Here is a 22,772-nt window from a genome sequence, read left to right on the forward strand (position 1 = left end):
AGAATATATTGACCACCTCTTCCTTGTGGCATCCCCTCAAATATTGGAACACTGTTATCATGACACCCCTGGTTCTTCTTTTCACTAGACTATATGTATAAAAGTCAATCAAAATATAAAGATATAAGGAAGGATAAGTTAAAACAAAATTTAAAAGTAGGGTTGCAACATTAAAAGTTAAAATATTAAGATGAAAAAAATGCCCTCATGATGCCCTCAGGATTACATATCAGTCTTCAACTTCCATGCTGATGAAGACCAAGGACTGGCCTCACATCTGAGGGTAAAAAGCCAGCCAGTTGATCACCGAGGAAATAGATTAGCTGAGCGATTGATGCTGTCTGGCTGAAACTGAAACTGCTTTCTGGCTGCAAATTTATTTATTTATTTATTTATTTATTTCTTCATACTTTTATACCGCCCTATCTCCCTAGGGACTCAGGGCGGTTTACAGCCAGATAAAAACATAAATATATACAGAATAAAACATTGATTTAAAAAACTTATTCAATAGGCCGAATATTTAAAATAGAAATATAAATGATAAAACCCCATTTAAAACCAAATTGAAAATTTAAAAAAATTTAAAAAATCCTAGTCCAGTCCTGCGCAAATAAATAGATGTGTCTTAAGCTCGCGGCGGAAGGTTTGAAGGTCAGGAAGTCGGCGAAGTCCTGGGGGAAGCTCGTTCCAGAGGGTGGGAGCCCCCACAGAAAAGGCCCTTCCTCTGGGTGTCACCAGTCGGCATTGCCTGGCCGACGGCACCCTGAGGAGTCCCTCCCTGTGAGAGTGCATGGGTCGGTGAGAGGCAATCGGTGGCAGCAGACGGTCCCGTAAGTAAAGCAAAGAGAGCCATGCGTTCCTTAGTAATCAGGTAAGAGCCTTAGAATCTCTACTCTTACCTGTAGAAAACATGTTTTCTACAAGTAAGGTTCTGCTGTTTTTTACTTTTAAAGGCCTGTTTCGGCTGAAGCAAAACTGGCTTTTAAAAGTAAAAAAAAACAAAAAACCTCTGCAGATGGTGCGGCTCAGCAGAGGCAGGGAGGGCGGGGTCAGGGATTTTTGCTACCGGTCCTCCGAACCAGCCGCCGCCATCGCTACCGGATTGCGTGATCCCGTCTGATTCGGGAGCATTTCACCCCTGAGGTGTGACATACTAATGAAAAAAAAATAAAGGTAAGGAGGGAGGGGGAAGGTAATGAGGAGGAAATGTGATAAAGTTTGAACTTCTTTTCTCATTTTGTTCTGCTTTAAAAAATAATAATAGACCAAAATGGGAGGGGAGAGAGAGAGAGGAAATGGTTGAGAAATACAGAAAAACTTTGGTGATAGATTAACAACTAAAAGTGAATTCAGAGGAGTGAAAAGAGGATATAAATAACAATAGCAATAGAACTTAGACTTATATACCACTTCATAGTGCTTTCTAGCCCTTTCTAAGTTGTTTATGTTGCTTTTGGACCTCAGGGACCACCAAATTCAAAATTTTAAATCCTGCAGACCACTAAAGTGATCTGCCAAATGACTAGCTGGGTGGGCATGGCTAGGTGACTTGGAGGGCATAGTTAAGTGACTGGGTGGGCATAGCGAACTCCTTGCCTCCCTGCCTTGGCTCCTTAGGGCCCCAACAGGAAGCAGTTGTTACAGCTAAGCAGCCACCATGAGAAAGAGTTGGCAAAACAGCTCAGTTCAGATTGGATCTGACCAAGAAGGAGTATCAGCAGAAGCACCTTACTGAGGATTATAAGCATAGGCTTTCCAAGCACAGGGAAGACCTTTGGGAGTACAAGACCAGATACCAATGTCTGGAAGGTCAGTGGGCAGAGATGGTCAGCCAGTTCCAGGCCTTGATGCAGTCCCACCGGAACAAAATCCTCCAGCTCTTTGCCACCAGTGACATTTCCCTCCAGCCTTCGTCCAAAGCCCCTCACCAGTAGGCCAAAGCAGACCCCAAGTCAGAATTTCTGCCCCCCCCTCTGACTCACACAAAAAGACCTCAAAGGGGGAGACTCTCTGCAGCAACACAAACATTCATTGCACGTATCCGTCCCACAGGCCTGATTTAGTGCAATATTAAGAATGCAAATAATTTTTCTGCGGACTACCAAAATTTTCCTGCGGACCACTGCTGGTTTAAAGAGTCAGCATATTCCCCCCAATAATAATACCTGCTTGCCAAGATATATTTTCATTTAACAGATGCAACTAAATAAACAATAATATACTTATTACCAAGTAAATACCGAAGCTTAGCAAAAGTGTGCATAAATATTTCTATCTCAATCAATCAGAATAGGTCTGGAAGAGACCTTGGGTGTCTTCTAGTCCAGCTCCCTGCTCAAACAAAAGTGACTATCCAGACTCCAGTGATGAAACTCCTATAACTTTTTTTTTAAATTTGAATTTCTATCCCGCCCTTCTCCGAAGACTCAGGGCAGCTTACACAGTGTTATGCAATAGTCTTCATCCATTTGTATATTATATATAAAGTCAACTTTTATTGCCCCCAACAATCTGGGTCCTCATTTTACCTACCTTATAAAGGATGGAAGGCTGAGTCAACCTTGGGCCTGGTGGGACTTGAACTTGCAGTAATTGCAAGCAGCTGTGGACTTGAACTTGCAGTAGTTGCAAGCAGCTGCAAGCAGCTGTGCAGTAATTGGAAGCAACTTGCAGTAATTGCAAACAGACAGACTTAGTCTGCTGAGCCACCAGAGGCCCTGCTATTGGCAAGCTATTCCACTGGTTAATTGTTGTCACTCTTAGGAAGTTTCTCCTTATTTTGAGGTTGCTTCTCTCCTTGATCAGTTTCCATCCATTGTTTCTTGTCCTGCTTTCTGATGCTTTGGAATATAAATTGACACCCACCCGCCTCTTTGTGGCAACCGCTCAAACACTGGAATACTGCTATCATGTCCCCCCTAATTCTTTTCTCTAGATTAGCCAAACCCAAATCCTGCAACCAATTTTATGCTTCTTTATACAACAAATATTTAGCTTTTTAAACAACAAACAGTTTCTTTGGCTGCTGCCACACGCTGCTATCTCATATTTAAATGATCATCCATTAGTATTCTAAGGTCATTCTCACAGTTACTGTTTTCAGATTCACACAACCTATTTTAATAGTTGACAAAGGAGGAGGAGGAGGAGTTGTTTAATTAATCGTGACTGAAATTTCCATTTGAATTTGGCTGTTTTCTCAGTTGGAAGCCAACTGAAGATACTAGAGAGCAAAACTTTTTACTTTTTTTTTTAAATTTTTTGACTTAAACTGTGCTGCACACCAGAACAACTTGACACAAGAACAGTTTTCCCCCAAACACCATCACTCTGCTAAACAAATAATTCCCTCAACACTGTCAAACTATTTACTAAGTCTGCACTACTATTAATCTTGTCGTCATTCCTATCACTGCTCTCCTCCCACTTATAATTGTATGACTGTAACCTAGTTGCTGGTATCCTTAAGATCTATATTGACTGTTTCCTAATAAGATTTGATTGCTTATTTGTACCCTATGACTATCATTAAGTGTGGTACCTTATGATTCTTGACGAACGTATCTTTTCTTTTATGTACACTGAGAGCATATGCACCAAGACAAATTCCTTGTGTGTCCAATCACACTTGGCCAATAAATATTCTATGCTATTCTGTTCTTCTATTAAACATTCCATCTTCCATTAAACAGTGTGTCATCTGGGTACAAATATCTCTGTGCAATAAGAATCAAAATGTACAACAGTATTCATTACATTGATATTGATTCTCTAATCCTACAACAACAACAACAACAACAACAATAATTGTCGTGTCCCACTCCTCCGTTGACAGCCAGGTCAGGGAAATCCGAATCAGGCGTGCCTCCGCAGCTCTGCCAAAGTCCTAGCAAAGTCCTCAGGGCAGGCAGGAGACCAGAAAGTGACTTCAGCAAGATATGTTTAGACTTTGCCTGACTCAGAGAATGCCAGAAAGCAGGTCCTTTATATAGGCCATGGGGTGTGGCTCCATGACTCAGCACTTATCCAGGCCTGCCCCTTCCTTCCTTCTGCCCCTCCCTTCCTTCTGTTGCCTCCGTCTATCAAGTCTTCTGACGCGAGGGTCACTCCAGTCTGCAGCTGTTGGCAATTGACCTCCCTCAGGCTCACATGCTGTGGAGGAGGGGGAGGGGTCTAGTTGCTCCATTTGCCTGGGCATGGAGCCAGAGCTGGGGGCTGGAGATATTTCCTCCTCTTCAGGCTGTCTGGGCATGGAGCCAGGGCTGGGGCCGGGAGGCATACTAGGACATTCCTCCGTGTTCAGAAGAAGATAAGAAGGCCCCAGCTGTGGTGAGATCGGACGAGACACAACAATAATAATGAGAATAATACATCTATTCATTTCTCTCTCTTAACGTATCTTCTAATAAGAATATAATAATAATATTAAATATAATAATCTTAATGGACATATTAGTAAGAATCATCATATTATTTGCTTCTCTATCTTAACATGCTTTCTATATTTCACTGATCTCCATTTATTTCTAACTTCTATTTTTGTTTTCAAACCATTCATAAAGGTGAAATTCAAAAAATTAGAATATTGTGCAAAATTTCATTTATTTCAGTAATGCAATTTAAAAGGTGAAACTAATATATGAAATAGACTCATTACATGCAAAGCGAGATAGTTCATGCCTTGATTTATCATAATTTTGATGATTATGGCTCACAGCTTATTAAAACCTTTCTCATATGTAGAATGTATCTGCACTTGTGAATACCATGCCATGTTGATCCCTTGATCCCTTGCTCTTGTTTAGTTTTAAGTTTCCCCTTTTTGTTCAAAATATCTTTATATCTAACAATATTTCCTGTGCTAATGACATTTGGGTGGATCAGTGCTTCCATTGTTGAGAGCCAAACTGGTATCCTCAAAGGGCCGCAATGTGGCTCAGGCTGTAAGAAGCCTGTTATTAAAACACAGCTGCCTGCAATTACTGCAGGTTCTAGTCCCACCAGGTACAAGGTTGACTCAGCCTTCCATCCTTTATAAGGTAGGTAAAATGAGGACCCAGATTGTTGGGGGGGCAATAAGTTGACTTTGTAAATATACAAATAGAATGAGACTATTGCCTTACACACTGTAAGCCGCCCTAAGTCTTCGGAGAAGGGCGGGATATAAATGTAAAAATAATCATAATAATAATGTTCTCTCATTTTCTCCCATACTAACAACAGTGCATTCCTTATGTAATGTCTTTGAAAGGAACCATGGATCCTGATTTTCTCATATCACAAGAAGGCACGCCAACCCAGTTGTAAATCATGGCCCTCCAGAGTCAATAGTCTGAGAACAAAACTTTTTACATTTCTCATGCAGTTCTTTCTGTCCTCCAGCACTATTATTTTGTCCTTAATTCCAGGTTACAATACCCTGGGTATCACAAGTCAGTTTGAGCATGTCTAGACCTGTACAGTCATTATCAGTTATGCATTCTTGTTTTCCATCTCTAAGGAGTTACAGAAAATATTAAAAGTAATGTATTTCCACAGCAACAAAAATGCAATATTCTTTTTTCTCCGAGGGTACAGCTAGAGGTTGTAGAGTTGTGTCATTGTGATTTTTTAAAAAGTAAACCTCTACTATAAAGCAGACTCATGGAACAGTGTATCTCAGGCTGTCCTATTTCAAATGCCTAATTCTAAGGGAATGATCAGACGGCTGAGAAATAAATTGGTCTGCATAATGATATTATTCTTTTCACGTGTAGCCATATTATCCTTCTATGTAGAAGCTGATACAACCCTTTCTAAATGTTCTGTAGGAAATCAGCCTTTTATTCAGCACAAGCGATATCATTCAGAAGATTTGGTCATTGCAGGCATTTCGTCTCAAATGTACGTGATATCTGATGAAGTAACATTCAGAAGAAGTCCATCAGATGAACTGGTTGATGATTTCATGTATGGAATTCCTGTTTTTCAGTAATGCAAATACAGAAAATAGTTAAAGCCTGTGACATGATTGCCTATCCAGCACTATTATTTCTCAATAATATTGCTTCAATTTCCATCTCTTACGCAAGTTATTTTCCAATGTGTTTTTATTTCTATGGCTTCTAATGCCCGCTTTGGTACCATTTTAGCAGGAATCAGTGTAATTTTAATACTTTTTTTTTTTATATGGCTGTAACTCGATGAAGTACACATGAAATAAATGCCTGAATAGTATTGCTTTATACCAGCGATATGTTAAGGTGTGCATGATTGCAGTTAGTCCTATATGCAGATATTCGATCAAATATTCCTCAGAATTTTCCAGTGTATTGAATAAGTCAAGTAGAATATTGAGGTAGGAAGTAAAATTAAATCTGAACCTCCAAATTAAGTGGAAAAAAACCTAATTATTGAGGTTTATTGCATTGTGCAATTGGACTGCCTGAATGCATATGGATTGTTATATTGCTTTGACCTCTTTCTTGAATATTTTAAACAAATGGTTTGTTTGGTAATAGTGCATCTGCCTGTATGACTGCTTGTGGCCTCTACAATCTAAACTTGTCTGATACAATTTTAATGCAGCCAATTCCAGATTTGGCTACAGTTGTTCTAAAACTCATTTCAGATTTCATATGCAAAACTACCAGCACATCTTGGCTTTGGACTTTGCAATCAAAGAAATCAATGAGAATTCCGTGATCCTGCCTAATGTGACCCTCGGTATCCATATATCCAATAGCTATCGCCTGGCAAGATGGATCTATCTGGCTACCCTGGAGATTCTCTCTACAAAGGGAAGATTCATCCCAAACTACAAATGTGACCTCAAGGACAATGTAATATCTATGATCGCAGGACATAATACTTACATTGGTCAGTTCATGTCAAACATTCTGAGTATATATAAGATCCCACAGGTAAGAGCCATCCCATAAAGAAAGAAGTCAAATCTAAATACGGTATTTCTTACTTGAGTTTAATTTTTATTCCAAATTTTATTTTTTTGAATGCTATTAGTGTCAGAAATATTCAAAACAAAGGGGTAACCAACACCGCCTCATATAGTTAAAATCACAATCAAGCTAAACATCAAAATATATTTCATCCAGGGTGGGAAAGAAAGGAATGATTCAAAATCCTAGAAAGTTGCATATATCTAATCTACATGGTAAATTATGTCATTGAAAGAAACAATTGTCATAGAAATTGTACTGGAACATGCAAATGGTAATCAACTCTGCCCTTGCCTGGAGAATAGTAATATTTAAATAAAATCCTTAAAATAGACATCAGTGATTTGGAAGTATATACTCTAATTTCTTCTTTTTTCTTAGCTCATATATGGTTCACCTATGGAGATAGACAACAACATACAAGCTGCTTTCTTCCGTCAATTATTTCCAAATGAAACCTCCAGATTGCAGGGCTGATCCAATTGTTGCTTCACTTCCAGTGGAAATGGATTGGGCTCATTGTGCAAAACCCTGAAAAGGGAAAGAGGTTCATACAGAATAGGCTTGATATATTTTCTAAGAAAGGCATCTGCTTTGATTTCATGGAAGAAATTCCAAAGGAACCTGCTGCCAAGGATGTTAAAATTCTACTTAATGGTTACGTTTTGCTGTATAAGGCTATTATGAGAAGTACTGCCAATGTTGTAATCACATATAGTGAAAATGAGGACATGAGTGTTCTTAGAATGTTAACATTGATTTCAGAATATGAAGACATGCCAATGAAGAGAAAAGATAAAGTTTGGGTCATGCCAGCACAGATGGAATTCTTATCACTCCCCTTTCAAAGATACAGCAGCCTGGATTTCATCCATGGTGCACTATCATTGGCAGTTTCCTCCAAGGAAATATTAGGGTTTAAGAAATTTATTCAGATGAGAAAGCCTTCTTCAGAAGAAGAGGACAGTTTGACAAGAGTGTTTTGGGAAAGTGCATTTGAATGTTCTTTCCCAAATGCTGGGTTAGATGAGGACAGTGACAATCAGTGCACTGGTGAGGACTCACTGGAGACCCTTCCTGAATCTGTGCTTGAATCTAGTATAACTAGGCAAAGTTATAGCATTTACAATGCTGTCTATGCAGTGGCCCATGCTCTGCAAGCCATGCTTTCATCTAAGAGCAGAAAAAGAGGAACTGCTTGGGAACTCAGTCAACAGTCTTGGCAGGTAAAAACGACATGAATGAAAATATATTATATATTTATATAAGGGCCAGTCATATAAATGTTCAGCTAGTATTGTGGAGTTGTATAGCTAATAAGCACTCGTGACGTCTCGCCTGGATTACTGCAATGCTCTCTACATGGGGCTCCCCTTGAAGGGCATCCGGAGGCTGCAGTTAGTCCAGAATGCGGCTGCGCGGGTGATAGATGGAGCCCCTCGTGGCTCCCGCATGACACCCATCCTGCGCAGACTGCACTGGCTACCTGTGGCCTTCCGGGTGCGCTTCAAGGTTTTGGTGACCACCTTTAAAGCGCTCCATGGCATTGGGCCGGGTTATTTACGGGACCGCCTACTGCTACCGAATACCTCTCACCGACCCGTGCGCTCTCATAGAGAGGGTCTCCTCAGGGTGCCGTCAGCGAGGCAATGTCGCCTGGCGGCGCCCAGGGGAAGGGCCTTCTCTGTGGGGGCTCCCACCCTCTGGAACGAACTACCCCCCGGACTTCGTCAGCTTTCGGACCTTCGGACCTTCCGCCGCGGGCTTAAAACATACCTATTTAATTGTGCAGGACTGGGCTAGATTTTAAATTTATGGGTTTTAATTGGGTTTTTGTTTTATATTTTAATAACGGGCTTATAGAATAAGTTTTTTAATTGTTTTTATATTGTATTTATGTGTTTATGTGTTTTTTAAGTGCCTGTAAACCGCCCTGAGTCCTTCGGGAGATAGGGCGGTATATAAATATGATTAATAAATAAATAAAATAAATAAATAAGAGTATCCTGAGGTTCAACTAACTCATAAGTGATATATCAGAACTTCAAATAATAATTCCGGATAATACTAAACATGGGGCGCAACAATGTGCAATGAGAAGGTGGCAATGTCAAATGTTAATTCAAGAGGAGTTTTGGAAGAGTGTGGGGTAAAACAGTTTCCAAATGAATGGGACTGTTTAATAGGATATAAGGAACGTGTCTTTGTATCCCACAGTGGTTTGTGATAGTTCTATCAAAATTTTTCACTTGGAACTTCTGAATCTTATGATGGAAATGCTTCTTCTAAGTAAGACCATTGTTATCTTTAAATAACAGAAGAGCTGGAAGCAACTTGAGAGCATGCATCATTTTGCCTTCTTTTTTGGAATATACGCTCTCTGCAGAAGTTCCCTCCACTAGTTTATGAGTGGAATTTTTTCAGTGTCCTAGGTTAAAAATAAATACTGTAATTATCTTTGCTTATTTGGTTGGGTTTTCAATTTTGAGTGAGGAAAAGATTATGAGAGGAATGGAGGGAGGGAGGGAGGGAATTGAGCTGAGTGAGCTCAATTCCCTCAATGACTGAAGTCTTGATTATTTGCTTGGGGTCCTGCATTTTGATTCCACAGTGAAGAGAAGGGCATGAGATACATAAGAAAAAAAGAAAGGATGCCATTGAAGAGTGATCAATAAACAGATCACAACCATTTTTTCTTGACTCTTCATAGATCAAATGCTCACAATATTTTAGTACACCAGAAGTTGTGAGCAACAGCAAGTAACCTGGGTGCCATTAAGAGTCAACCTTATTGGTGCAACTGGCAGATTATAATATTGCTTCCAACCTGCATGGAAATATTAAAGGAATTATAAATGCCTAAATGCTTTTTAGAAAGGATGCAAAAGTCATTAGAAGGACTGTTAAGAGAAAGTAAATGCCAATTTAATCCCAGAAAGAAGAGAGAGGGAGAGAGGGACTAATTCTGCCTTAGAAGGTGTTCTAAGAAGGTGTTCTGAAACTCTAGCAGGTATTCAAGTTTCTGTTATCATACCCCATAACAATAAATATTCTTCATGTTATATTTGCTGATGGTCTGCCTTAAAAGGATAACACCTAATTTATGAAAGATCCTTCATTCATACTTGTTCCTTGCTTCCAATTATTAGAAATCTTTTTTAATTATTTCCATTTAGTTCCATTGGTATCTGAAAGCTGTTTCATTTAATAACAGTGCTGGAGAAATGGTTTCCTTTGATGAAAGAGGAGAGCTAGCAACTGGATTTGATGTTATCAACTGGGTCACTTTCCCCAACCAATCATTTCATCGAATCAAAATTGGAAAGATAGCTCCAGTGGTTCCTCCTGAAAATCTTCTTACTATTTCTGCAGAGGAGATCATCTGGCCCAGCATGTTTAATCAGGTAGTTTTTGCAGCAATATAAAACCGTGGTGACTTACTGCTTCAATGTTCAGGAATTAGAGGCAAAGTGACTCATGAACATGATTACCCTAAAATTTAAAAAAAAAAAATGCAAAACATTTGCACTGATTAGAAGTGCAAGGGGGATTTACAAAATATAAGGTAAAACTCTGTCCCAGAGTTTACATAATTTCTCGGAATATTGGAGTTTTAGAAGCAGGACCTGAAATAGCAACACTGTATCAAATGTCACTTTTTAGTAAGACTCAGCTTCCTAAAAATTGCAATCTGTGACATCCCCTGTGTAACAGATACAAGTATATTAACAGTTTTCCTACCCAGACACCAAACACCCCTATTATGAAGTCAGCTTCATTTCATCATGCAGTATATGCAATTAGGAATGGTGCAGTGGCCTAGAGGTGGAGCTCTCGCTTCACAATCAGGAGGCTGTGAGTTCGATCCTAGGTAGAGGCAGATATTTCTCTCTTCGGACACAATGAACAACTCTCTGCATTGGAATCAAGAAGGGCATCTGGCCAATAAACACTCTGCTAACACTCCATTCAGTTGCCCAGACTCCACCCCACAAGGGATGATGGGATTGTTAAATGAAGATTATGATGCAGTAAATGCAGTTATAAGGAGTGCTGGGAACAAGAGGGTCTCCATTTCCCCACCATCTCCCTAATACTCCATCAATGCTAAGATTTGTGTTCACTGAATCTCCATGTGAGAAAAATAGATGCTAAAGCAGTTGAAAGAGTTATGATTAATCCCCAGAGTTAAAAAATACTGAACATGTTTGCATCATTTTTTAAAAATGCAGTACATAGATGAAAGGCCTGTATTTCTCTACAAAGGCAGCAGTAAACCATAAATTAACCCAACTTGTGTTTCCATCCTGGGTTTTCTTTTTGTTTTGCATTTATGAAACCATTCTAGCTTAATTTTGTAGGGGGAAAAAGAGCTGAAAAATAATAAATTAAAAACCCAATATAAAAACTGACTTGAACTGAATTTGTTAGGGTGCATAAGATTATTGTCATTCTGTAACAAGAGAATAAAGCCTTTTTCCTCATCCTCCTGATTTTTCTGAGTCTTAAAAAAAAAAAAATTATAAACAATTTCAGAAAAGATGAAAATATATCATTTTTTCAAAAACCATTCTTCAATTTTAATGTTATATTAAAAACTATAGACATTTTATTACAGTATAAAAAAGCATATACTGAAAAGAATATGGTAATCTAACCTCTTACTCAGTGATAGCTTCAACAAAATATGGAGATCTGTATCAACCTTTAAAATTGCACTGATACATTTCTGTGGAGAATATTCTCTGGCCCACCATATTCAACAATATTCTGCACTAATTTCCCATTTTTTTCTGTGTGTTGATCAAATCTATTTATTAATTAAATTTACATGCCACTCATCTCATTGCCAGGCTACTCTGGGTGACTGACAACATCATAAAAGCAAATATACGAAAGACTAAAAGTTAAAAATTAACTAAAACTTGATAATTAGTATACAAAGGGGCAGAGGCAGTATCTTCTTCCCAGTCTACTAACCATGGAACACCCCCACTGGGGCTCCAGGTCAATCAGCAGAATGAGGTTTTGATACCCTTTACAGGACTAAAAGAGTGCAAGTGGATTTTCTCTCAAGGAGTACAATGTTCCAGAGGGTGGGAATGATGCCAGAAAAGGCTCTTTGGACCTTGAATGGATGCCATGTTATTCATATGGTAATTCATTAGTTACACATATTTCTTCAAGTGTTCTATCTTTGAACATACAATATTCTCTGAGTGGTTAATTTATGTTAAAACTGAAGGAATAAATGATTGTGGGAGGGTGACCTGGGATGGTTGAATTTGTTTAGTATATGTGAATATAGATGTCAGAGTTCCAAATAATACACCCATAGCAAGCAAATCGGGGTGGGGGATTTCAACTGGTTCACTCTAGTTCAGTGGAACGGGTAGCAATGGCGGCGGGAAGCTCCTTCCACCCACCCAGACATCATCAAAAACGCTTTGCACAAATGCAGAAGCTTCTGCGCATACACAGAAGTGCCACACGCTCCTGAAGCGAGCACATGCGCCCATGCACTAGCAATAGGGAACCGGTAGCACCAGGATTTGAACCTCACTACTGAAATAAACTTATGAGGCAAGTAGATTCCTCAAAGAACAGCTTTATTGAAAATATCATATTGGCTCAGTTCTGGTGAAAACCAACTATGAAGGTTCCTGCAGTTTTCACCTAATTAAAAGTAAACGATTTTCCCCTTCCCCAAACAATCAGTCACATGATCCAATCAAGGTGCTGTCTGGTCGCCTGTAATGTTTTGCTTCTCCTCTCTGTGTCCAGGTGTTAGAATGTCCTTGGTTCCCATGGAAAGTATTTTATTTTGGCTATAAAACACCAGCTATCTCTTTTCCCCCCCTACTTATCCCTCATCTCCAGTATGGCAATGCTGAAGCATCAAAATGTCTATGGTCAGGTCAGTTTTAGAATAGAATAGAATTTTTATTGGCCAAGTGTGATTGGACACACAAGGAATTTGTCTTGGTGCATAGCCTCTCAGTGTACATAAAAGAAAAGATACGTTCATCAAGGTCCAACATTTACAACACAATTGATGATCAATATATCAATATAAATCATAAGGATTGCCAGCAACAAAGTTACAGTTATACAGTCATAAGTGGAAAGAGATTGGTGATGGGAACGATGAGAAGATTAATAGTAGTGCAGATTTAGTAAATAGTTTGACAGCGTTGATGGAATTATTTGTTTAGCAGAGTGATGGCCTTCGGGAAAAAACTGTTCTTGTGTCTAGTTGTTCTGGTGTGCAGTGTTCTATAGTGTCATTTTGAGGGTAGGAGTTGAAACAGTTTATGTCCTGGATGTGAGGGATCTGTAAATATTTTCATGGCCCTCTTCTTGACTCGTGCAGTATACAGGTCCTCAATGGAAGGCAATTATTTTTTCTGCAGTTCTAATTATCCTCTGAAGTCTGTGTTTTTCTTGTTGGGTTGCAGAACCAAACCAGACAGTTATAGAGGTGCAAATGACAGACTCAATAATTCCTCTGTAGAACTGAATCAGCAGCTCCTTGCGCAGTTTGAGCTTACTGAGTTGGCGCAGAAAGAACATTCTTTGTTGTCCTTTTTTGATGATGTTTTTGATGTTAGCTGTCCATTTTAGATCTTGCGATATGATAGAACCTAGAAATTTAAAGATATGTACTGTTGATACTATGTTGTCTAGTATTGTAAGAGGTGGAAGTATGGAAGGGTTTCTCCTAAAGTCTACCACCATTTCTACGGTTTTGAGTGTGTTCAGTTCCAGATTGGAACTGAAGGGTTGACAATAGAATGGTTTGCAACTTAATGTGCCTCAAAGGTAAGACATATGCAGAAGGGGAGACTACATACATCTTTCAGGGTTCTGATGTGACTTCGTCAGTAGATTCAGATTCGGCACTAGCAGAAATTACCATGGACTTCAGAGAAGACTAGATTCCAAGCCCACTAGAAATATTTAATTAAGATCTGATGACTGGATGACTAACCAATACCATATTACTTCTTAATTTAAAACACTTTAGAAAAATATATATAAGAAAAGTAGTGTAAGAGAAATAAAATAACAAAGGAAAGATAACGAGATGCAGCTTGATAGCCAAAGGTAAAATATCTACTATTTAGAAATATGTCATGAATCATATTATTGTAAAATAATTGTCTGAAACTTGTTTGGAGCCACCCACCCGGATGTCATTACTTCTTGGTTTTAACTAGGAAATAAACTGTTTTTGACCCTCTGTGCATATGCAGAAGACTTTGTGTATGCCCAGAGGTTCCAAGCGCACACTTCTGAACTGGTAGGAAAGGTAAGTAGATTTCATCCCTGCTCAGTAGTCATTGTTAATTGATTCCAGGAGGCACAATGAGCACCAAAAATGATGAATACCAAACAAATTGTTCTCATAAGGAATGAGGTTGTGAGTCACAAGGTAGCTGATATTAGCAAGTTCTAGCTTCTTCATTGAGTCCCAAACAAATGATGAATTCAATGAGTTTCAAAACATTGACCCCACTGTATATGCCTTAAATACTAGTCAAATCCAATTCTTCGGATGCAAGAATTTCTGAAACATTAAGTAATAATTTCTCAATTTTCCTCCTTAATGTCCTATAGGTACAGCCATTTTCTATGTGCAATCCTCCATGCTTATCAGGTTCCAGCAAAATGAAAATAGACGGAAAGCCCTTTTGCTGCTATGATTGCCTTAAATGTCCAGAAGGGAAAATTTCAAACAAGACAGGTAAGAGATCTAAAGCAGAGATTTCATTGCTACGTATTTTGTGCAATGCCTTATATTACTCTTTAATTATAAATCGTAGTATGTCTTTACAAATGTGTCCATAATTCAGTATGTTGATTACTGAGGAGTCTGTTCAAATATCATGTCATCTTTTTTTACTTTGGGAAAGATAAATCAGACCATAAAAATAAATCTGTTCATCTATGCTTTTTATGAAAGTAAAGAAATGTCAAAATTGGGTGTAATGAACCTATTATTTTGGGAATTGCAGTTCAAGAAGATTTAAAATAAATGGTAAAGGAGAGATATCAGTTAGTTCAGCAGTATCATAATTTCTTGATAGTGTATTTTGGGAAACAAACAATAATTTAAATTTAGATTATGTTTTTATGTATTCATCACATTTCTGTAGCATCTTCTGAATTAAGGGAAGCTGGACAGCTTTTTTACATACTCTCTCCGCTCCCATTCAACATTGGTATGAAGCTACTGGGTGAGATCATCCATCACCATGGATTGAGTATTATTAAATGCTGATGATACTCAGCTGTATATCTCAGCCCGTGATGAATTAAGTGATGCTGTGTCCTCCCTCTGACAGTGCCTGAAGGCTGTTAGGGGCTGGATGGGGAGCATCTGGGTTTGGGGTTCTTTGGCCCAGGGTTAATTGCCACCTTTGGTCTTGGATGGGGTGGCATTACCACAAACAGACCCTGTGCATAATCTGGAGGTACTCTTGGATTTGCAACTCCTGCACCAAGAGCAAGTGGCGGTTGTGGCCTGGAGGACCTTTGTGCAATTGGTGGTTGTGCACCAGTTACACCCTTTCCTGGACCAACAAACCCTACTCACTAACTCATGCCCTGGTCACTTCCTGTCTTGACTATTTCAATGTGCTCTCAATGTGTCCTTGAAGAGCATCCAGAAGCCCCAGTTGATACAAAATGCAGTGCCCTGCATGGTGTTTGGTCTGCCAGCAGCCTCTGCTGATAGCGGAGTTGGACAGTGAGGAGGCTGGGGAGGACAATGGGCTAGTCCTAGAGTCAGGGGAAGGCTTAAACGAGGGCTCTGCATTGGAGGCAGAGATGGGACCAGGGCCATCTGGGAGCGATGCACAGACTTCAGAGCCCCCAGAAGCAGACAGCAGAGATGCAGAGGAACAGGAAGCCACTGTTCCTAGTGCATGCATATGAAGAGCTGCCAAATGGCAAGAGCAATTAAAGCAAAAAGGATTATTCGGGACTAAAGCCAGAAGATGATTGGCCCCTCCCATAAGGCTTAAAAGAGCAACATTGATACCATTGCTTCTTGTCAGCATCTCTTAAACTTTGTGGGGGTTTTGCCAAGGAAAGCTTTTGGCAGGTTGCCAAAGACAACAAAGATTGGTGACAAGGCCAAAGGACTATTTATGAAGAATTTGTTTTGGATTTAATTTGGATTAATCTGAGAATGAATTAATTCTCAGCTGTTTTAATAAAATACGTTTGTTCAGGACTAATTGTGTTTGGTAATCATTACTTGGGCCTCGGTCACAACACACGGTTTTGTGCAAACTCAGTGTGCACATGTATCACCTCTCCTGCGGGAGCTGCGTTGGTTGCTGATTTGCTTCTGTATGCAATTCAAGGTGCTTGGGACCAGGTTATCTGAGGGATTGTCTCTTGCCGGTCACAACTATCCAACCCACCAGAGCAGGGAGACAAGGAATGTTGTGGGTCCCATCCCCAAGGGCAGTGATAGCTAACCTCTTTGCCATCCCATGCCAAAAGTGGGGGAAGTGGTGGGGAGTCATGCGAGTGCCCACACCCATCATTCTATGGACCGCACGCATGCATGTGAGACTCGCCCTGCTTCCCCCGCTTTTGTCACACAATGGCAGGTTGGGCCTGGTAGGCCTGTGTTTTGCTATCTACACCCTCCAGAGCCTTTCTAGGAGGTTGGTGAGGGTGAAAATGACCCTCCTCTGGAGGTCCTATCAGAAGTCAGAAAATGGACCATTTCTGCCCTCCGGAGAGCTTCTGAGGGGTGGGGGAATTTTTGCCCTCCCCTGCCTCCTAGAAAGGTTCTGAAGCCTGGAGACAGTGAAAAATGAGTTTCCCACCCCCCACAGGCTCTCCAGAGGTAGGAAACAGCCTTTTTCCCTACTGCCGGTGTGCTCAGAAGGCCTGAAAATCAGCTAGCCTGTGCACGCATGTACGCCGGTGCTGAGCTCGCATGCCTACCAATATAGCTATGCATGCCGCAGGTTCGCCATCACAGCCCTAGGGAGATATGACTGGCGAAACCCACAAGAAGGGCCTTCTCCATGGTGGCTCCCTCTCTTTGGAACATCATTCCCCCAGAGATGAGAATGGCCTCCATTCTGAAATTCTTCCGAAAGGCGTTGAAGACCTGGTTCTGCCAGCGGGCCTGGGGAACCCAGAGTGGGACGGTCCCCATTAAATGGTTTGTGTGGTATGTTGTCACCGGGGTGGAGGTGGTGGTTATATTATCTTATTATATTATATTATTAATCATATTATCAATAATATTGGGGCCGGAATAGCTCAGGCTATAAGGAGCCTGTTATTAGAACACAATAGCCTGCAATTACTGCAGGTTCAAGCCCGGCCCAAGGTTGACTCAGCCTTCCATCCTTTATAAGGTAGGTAAAATGAGGACCCAGATTGTTGGGGGGGCAATAAGTTGACTTTGTAAATATACAAATAGAATGAGACTATTGCCTTATACACTGTAAGCCGCCCTGAGTCTTCGGAGAAGGGCGGGATATAAATGTAAAAAAAAAAAAATATATGATTGTCTCCTTTATTAGTTTTTTTTTATATATAAGGTTTTTATATTCTTGTAAGTTGCCTTGTGACACCATGTGCCAATAGACGGCAATATAAATTTAATAAATCAGAAGGTAAGTAAATACATAAATAGTAAACTGTTTCGGGTGACCCGCTCCCTCCTTCATCAGGAGGTGCGGGATGACCCTTTACAGGGATGTGCCGAGGAGTTTAGTGGTTATCTATACGATAAAATCGCTCAGCTCCAGGATGGTCTGGACCGAAATTGGGATGATCCAAGCGAGGGAGAGGAGGCACGTCTTGTCGAGTCTGTTTGGGATGAGTTTGACCCTGTGGCTCCCGAGGACGTGGACAGGTTGTTGGGGAGGCTTCGCGCCACTACATGTTTACTGGACCCGTGTCCTTCCTGGCTGGTACTGGCCACTCAGGAGGTGACACGAGGCTGGCTCCAGAGGATTATCAATGCTTCTTTGTTGGAAGGGGTTTTCCCTGCCACCTTGAAAGAGGCGGTGGTGAGACCCCTCCTCAAGAAGCCCTCCCTGGACCCAGCTATTTTGGGTAATTATCGTCCAGTCTCCAACCTTCGCTTCATTGCGAAGGTTGTAGAGAGTGCTGTGGCGCCACAGCTACCCCGATACCTGGATGAAGCCGTCTATCTAGACCCATTCCAGTCTGGCTTCCGACCCGGATACAGCACGGAGACAGCTTTGGTCGCATTGGTGGATGATCTCTGGAGGGCCAGGGACAGGGGTTATTCCTCTGCCCTGATCCTATTAGACCTCTCAGCGGCTTTTGATACCATCGACCATGGTATCTCGCTGCGCCGGTTGGGGGGATTGGGAGTGGGAGGCACCGTGTATCGGTGGTTCTCCTCCTATCTCTCCAACCGGTCGCAGACGGTGTTGACAGGGGGGCAGAGGTCGACCGCGAGGTGCCTCACTTGTGGGGTGCTGCAGGGGTCGATCCTCTCTCCCCTTCTGTTCAACATCTATATGAAGCCATTGGGTGAGATCATCAGTGGCTTCGGGGTGAGATACCAGCTGTACGCTGACAACACCCAGCTGTACTTTTCCACCCCGGACCACCCCAATGAAGTTGTTGAAGTGCTGTCCCGGTGTTTGGAAGCCGTATGGGTCTGGATGGGGAGAAACAGGCTCAAGCTTAATCCCTCCAAGACGGAGTGGCTGTGGATGCCGGCATCCCGATTCAGTCAGCTGCGGCGGTTGGAGGCAAGTTATTGGCCCCAAAGGATAGGGTGCGCAACTTAGGTGTCCTCCTGGATGAACGGCTGTCGTTTGAAGATCATTTGACGGCCGTCTCCAGAAGGGCCTTCCACCAGGTTCGCCTGGTTCGGCAGTTGCGCCCCTTCCTTGATCGGGATGCCTTGTGCACAGTCACTCATGCGCTCGTTACCTCTCGCTTGGATTATTGTAATGCTCTCTACATGGGGCTCCCCTTGAGGTGTACTCAGAGGCTTCAGTTAGTCCAGAATGCAGCTGCACGGGTGATAGAGGGAGCTACGCGTAGCTCCCACGTAACACCGCTCTTGCGCAGACTGCACTGGCTACCTGTGGCCTTTCGAGTGCAGTTTAAGGTTTTGGTTACGACCTTTAAAGTGCTCCATGGCTTAGGGCCTGGGTACTTACAGGACCGCCTGCTGTTACCACATGCCTCCCACCGACCCGTACGCTCTCACAGAGAGGGACTTCTCAGGGTGCTGTCAGCCAAGCAATGTCGGCTGGCGGCCCCCAGGGGAAGGTCCTTCTCTGTGGGGGCTCCCACTCTCTGGAACGAGCTTCCCCTGGGTTTACACCAAATACCTGACCTTCGGACCTTTCGCTGCGAACTGAAGACACATCTTTTCATTTGCGCGAGGCTGGCTTAAATTTTATCGATTTTAAATTTTTATTACTAATTTTAAATGGGGTTTTTAGTTTTATATATTTTAATGTTTCTAGGCCAATTATAATAAGTTTTTTAATTTGCATTTTAAACTGTATATAGTATTGTCTGTTTTTTACTTTTGCCTGTACACCGCCCTGAGTCCTTCGGGAGAAGGGCGGTATAAAAATCAAATAAATAATAAAATGATAATAATAAAAAAAAAGTAAAGGTAAAGGTTCCCCTCGCACATACATGCTAGTCGTTGCCGACTCTAGGGGGCGATGCTCATCTCCGTTTCAAAGCCGAAGAGCCAGCACTGTCCGAAGATGTCTCTGTGGTCATGTGGCCGGCATGACTCAATGCCAAAGGTGCACGGAAGGCTGTTACCTTTCCACCAAAGGTGGTCCCTATTTTTTCTACTTGCATTTTTATGTGCTTTTGAAACTGCTTGGTTGGCAGAAGCTGGGACAAGTAACGGGGGCTCACCCCGTTACATGGCAGCACTAGGGATTCGAACCGCTGAGCTGCCGACCTTTCAATCGACAAGCTCAATGTCCTAGCCCCTGAGCCACCGCGTTCCTCTAATACATAAATAAATATCTTAATATCACAGTTTGAAGGGACCTTTAAGGTCTTCTAATCCAACTCACTGCTCAAGCAGGGAACCCTCTACCTTTTCAGACAAGTGGTTATCTACTATCTTCTTAATAACATCCAGTGTTGAAGCACCTACTGGATTAATTGTTATCCCTGTCAGGAAATTCCTCCTTTGCTGTAAGTTGTTTCTCTCCTTGATTAGTTTCCTTCCATTGCTTCTTGTCCTGCCTTCAGATACTTGGGAGAATAGATTGAGCACCTCTTCCTCGTGACATTCTCTCAAATATTGGAACACTGTTATCGTGACACCCCTGGTTCTTCTTTTCAATAGACTATATGTATAAAAGCCAATCATAGTCTAAAGATGTAAGTAAGAATAAGTTAAAAATAAAATTTAAGAGTAAGGTTGCAGAATTAAAAGTTAAAATAATGAGGTGAAAAGAATGCCCTCATGATACCCAGGGTTGCATATCAGTCTTCAACTTCCATGATGATGAAGAACAAGGACCAGCCTTGTTTGAGGGTAAGGTGTTCCACAGAGCAGGAGCAACAGCAGAAAAGGCTGACTTCCTGCAACCTGCCAGCCAAAATTCCTTAAATGACAGAATCTGCAATATACCAGAGGTGAAATTCTGCCGGTTCTGTCCATCTCGCACATACCAGTAGCGGTGGTGACATGTGGTTCAGTGAACTGGTAGCGGCGGTAGCGTGAGGCTCCACCAACCTGGCCAAACATGGTTACTTCCTGGTTTTTAACCTTCTGCGCATGAGCAAAGCCTTCTGCGAATGCACAGAGGGTCAACAATTTGACATGAAGGTTGTGGGGCGTGCACTTCTGAACTGGTAGGGAAGGTAAGTAGATTTCACCCCTGCAATATACCCTCCCTGCCCAATTAGGTGGGATAGGATCATATAGTGGGGATGACAGTTCCTCAAGTAATATGAGAAAGGGCTTTAAAAGTAGTAGCAAATGCCTTGAATTGAACTCCCAGAAGCAACAGAGAAAAAAATGAAGCTTGTATAGCAGAGCTGTTATATGTGGAATCCTAAGGGTACCCAATATTGTTTGTGATGCTGCCTTCTACACCAGCTACAGCCTCTTCAAAAGTAATCCCATATAGATTGCATTGCAACAATCCATATGTGAGATAACCAGGATATGAGTGATAGAGAGTAGAGCTGAAAAGGAAGGAAGGAAGGAAGGAAGGAAGGAAGGAAGGAAGGAAGGAAGGAAGGAAGGAAGGAAGGAAGGAAGGAAGGAAGGAAGGAAGTTTTCAAATGCTCACTGTCAGGAAAGGAAATATCTTTGAAATAATGACTAATTCGGTAATGGGTTGTTGTCTATAACATTAAACACGTGACGGCAATAATTTCTTTTCCAGATGCTGATGACTGCTTTCCATGTTCAGAAGATCAATATCCAAACAAAGCTCGCAATCTTTGCATTCCAAAACACATCACATTTTTGTCTCATGAAGAGTCCCTGGGAATTAGCCTGACCACTATTGCTTCCTTCTTTTCTTTCATCTCAGTTGTGGTCCTGGGAATCTTCATTAAGCAACGGGACACCCCCATTGTCAAAGCCAACAACCGGAACCTCACCTACATTCTTCTCATTGCTCTCCTCCTCTCCTTCCTTTGCACTTTGCTCTTCATTGGGCAACCTGACCAAGTAAAATGTCTCATGCAACAAACTTCTTTTGGCCTAATCTTCTCTGTAGCTCTTTCTTGTATATTGGGGAAAACAATCATAGTGGTCCTTGCTTTCATGGCCACCAAGCCTGGATCCAAGATGAGGAAATGGGTGGGGCAAAGGCTGGCCAACACTATAGTTCTTTCAGGCTCCTTTACACAGTTCTCCATTTGTGCACTATGGTTGGCAATTTCCCCCCCATTCCCAGATTCTGACATGCACTCCATGGCTGAAGAAATTGTCCTAGAATGTAAAGAAGGTTCAACCATTATGTTTTATGCTGTCCTTGGCTTTATGGGGTTCTTGACTTCTGTCAGCTTTACAGTTGCTTTCCTAGCTAGGAAGTTACCTGACAGCTTTAATGAAGCCAAATTTATCACCTTCAGCATGTTGGTCTTTTGTAGTGTCTGGATATCCTTTGTTCCCACCTATCTGAGCACCAAGGGAAAATACATGGTAGCTGTGGAGATCTTTTCCATTTTGGCTTCTGCAGCTGGATTACTGGGTTGCATCTTTTCCCCCAAATGTTACATTATTGTTCTAAGGCCTGATCTGAACAGAAAGGAACAGCTGGTAAAGAAATGAAACCAATGTATTTGGTCCACTATAAGTTCTCTAAATTGTGATAGAATCCTCCTTTGCCTCATTAAAGGGCTACTGACCATCTTGAAGAACTGATTGAAAGCTCATTCTTTGGGTTTTAAGCCAAAAATATGCAGTTGTGAAAGATAACATTTTGAATGTAATCCTTATACCATGTTTCCTATATAATCCTGGCAAAACTGGGTGGCTTTGAGTACAGGGAGCTCCAGGATCTGAGATGTTTTCAACACTAGTTCTGCATTATCTGTTCAAACCCAGTTTGCAAGCTGGGGGTTATCCTGAAGTCACAACTCCAGCCCAAAGAGCAGATGGCAGGTGTAAGCATGGGAGCTTTTGCAAAGCTCCAGTTTGTGCACCATTGTGACTTTTCCTGGATCATGACTCTGCTTAGTTACTCAAGCCATGGTTATCTCACATCTGGACTACTGCATCTACATAAAACTACCCTTGAAGTCCACTCAAAAGCTTTAGCTGGTGCATAGCGCAACAGCAGCAGTAGTCTTTGGGGCCTCTAG

At 41.5% G+C, this 22,772-nt stretch overlaps 1 pseudogene; it reads left to right on the plus strand.

The window, feature by feature from the left end:
• The first annotated feature begins 5,734 nt into the window (after positions 1-5,734).
• LOC131197982 (vomeronasal type-2 receptor 26-like) lies at positions 5,735-22,239 on the plus strand (annotated as a pseudogene).
• Positions 22,240-22,772: the final 533 nt, after the last annotated feature.

This window comes from Ahaetulla prasina, chromosome 4 (assembly GCF_028640845.1).
Source record: "Ahaetulla prasina isolate Xishuangbanna chromosome 4, ASM2864084v1, whole genome shotgun sequence".
In the NCBI taxonomy this organism is placed as follows: Eukaryota; Metazoa; Chordata; class Lepidosauria; order Squamata; family Colubridae; genus Ahaetulla; species Ahaetulla prasina.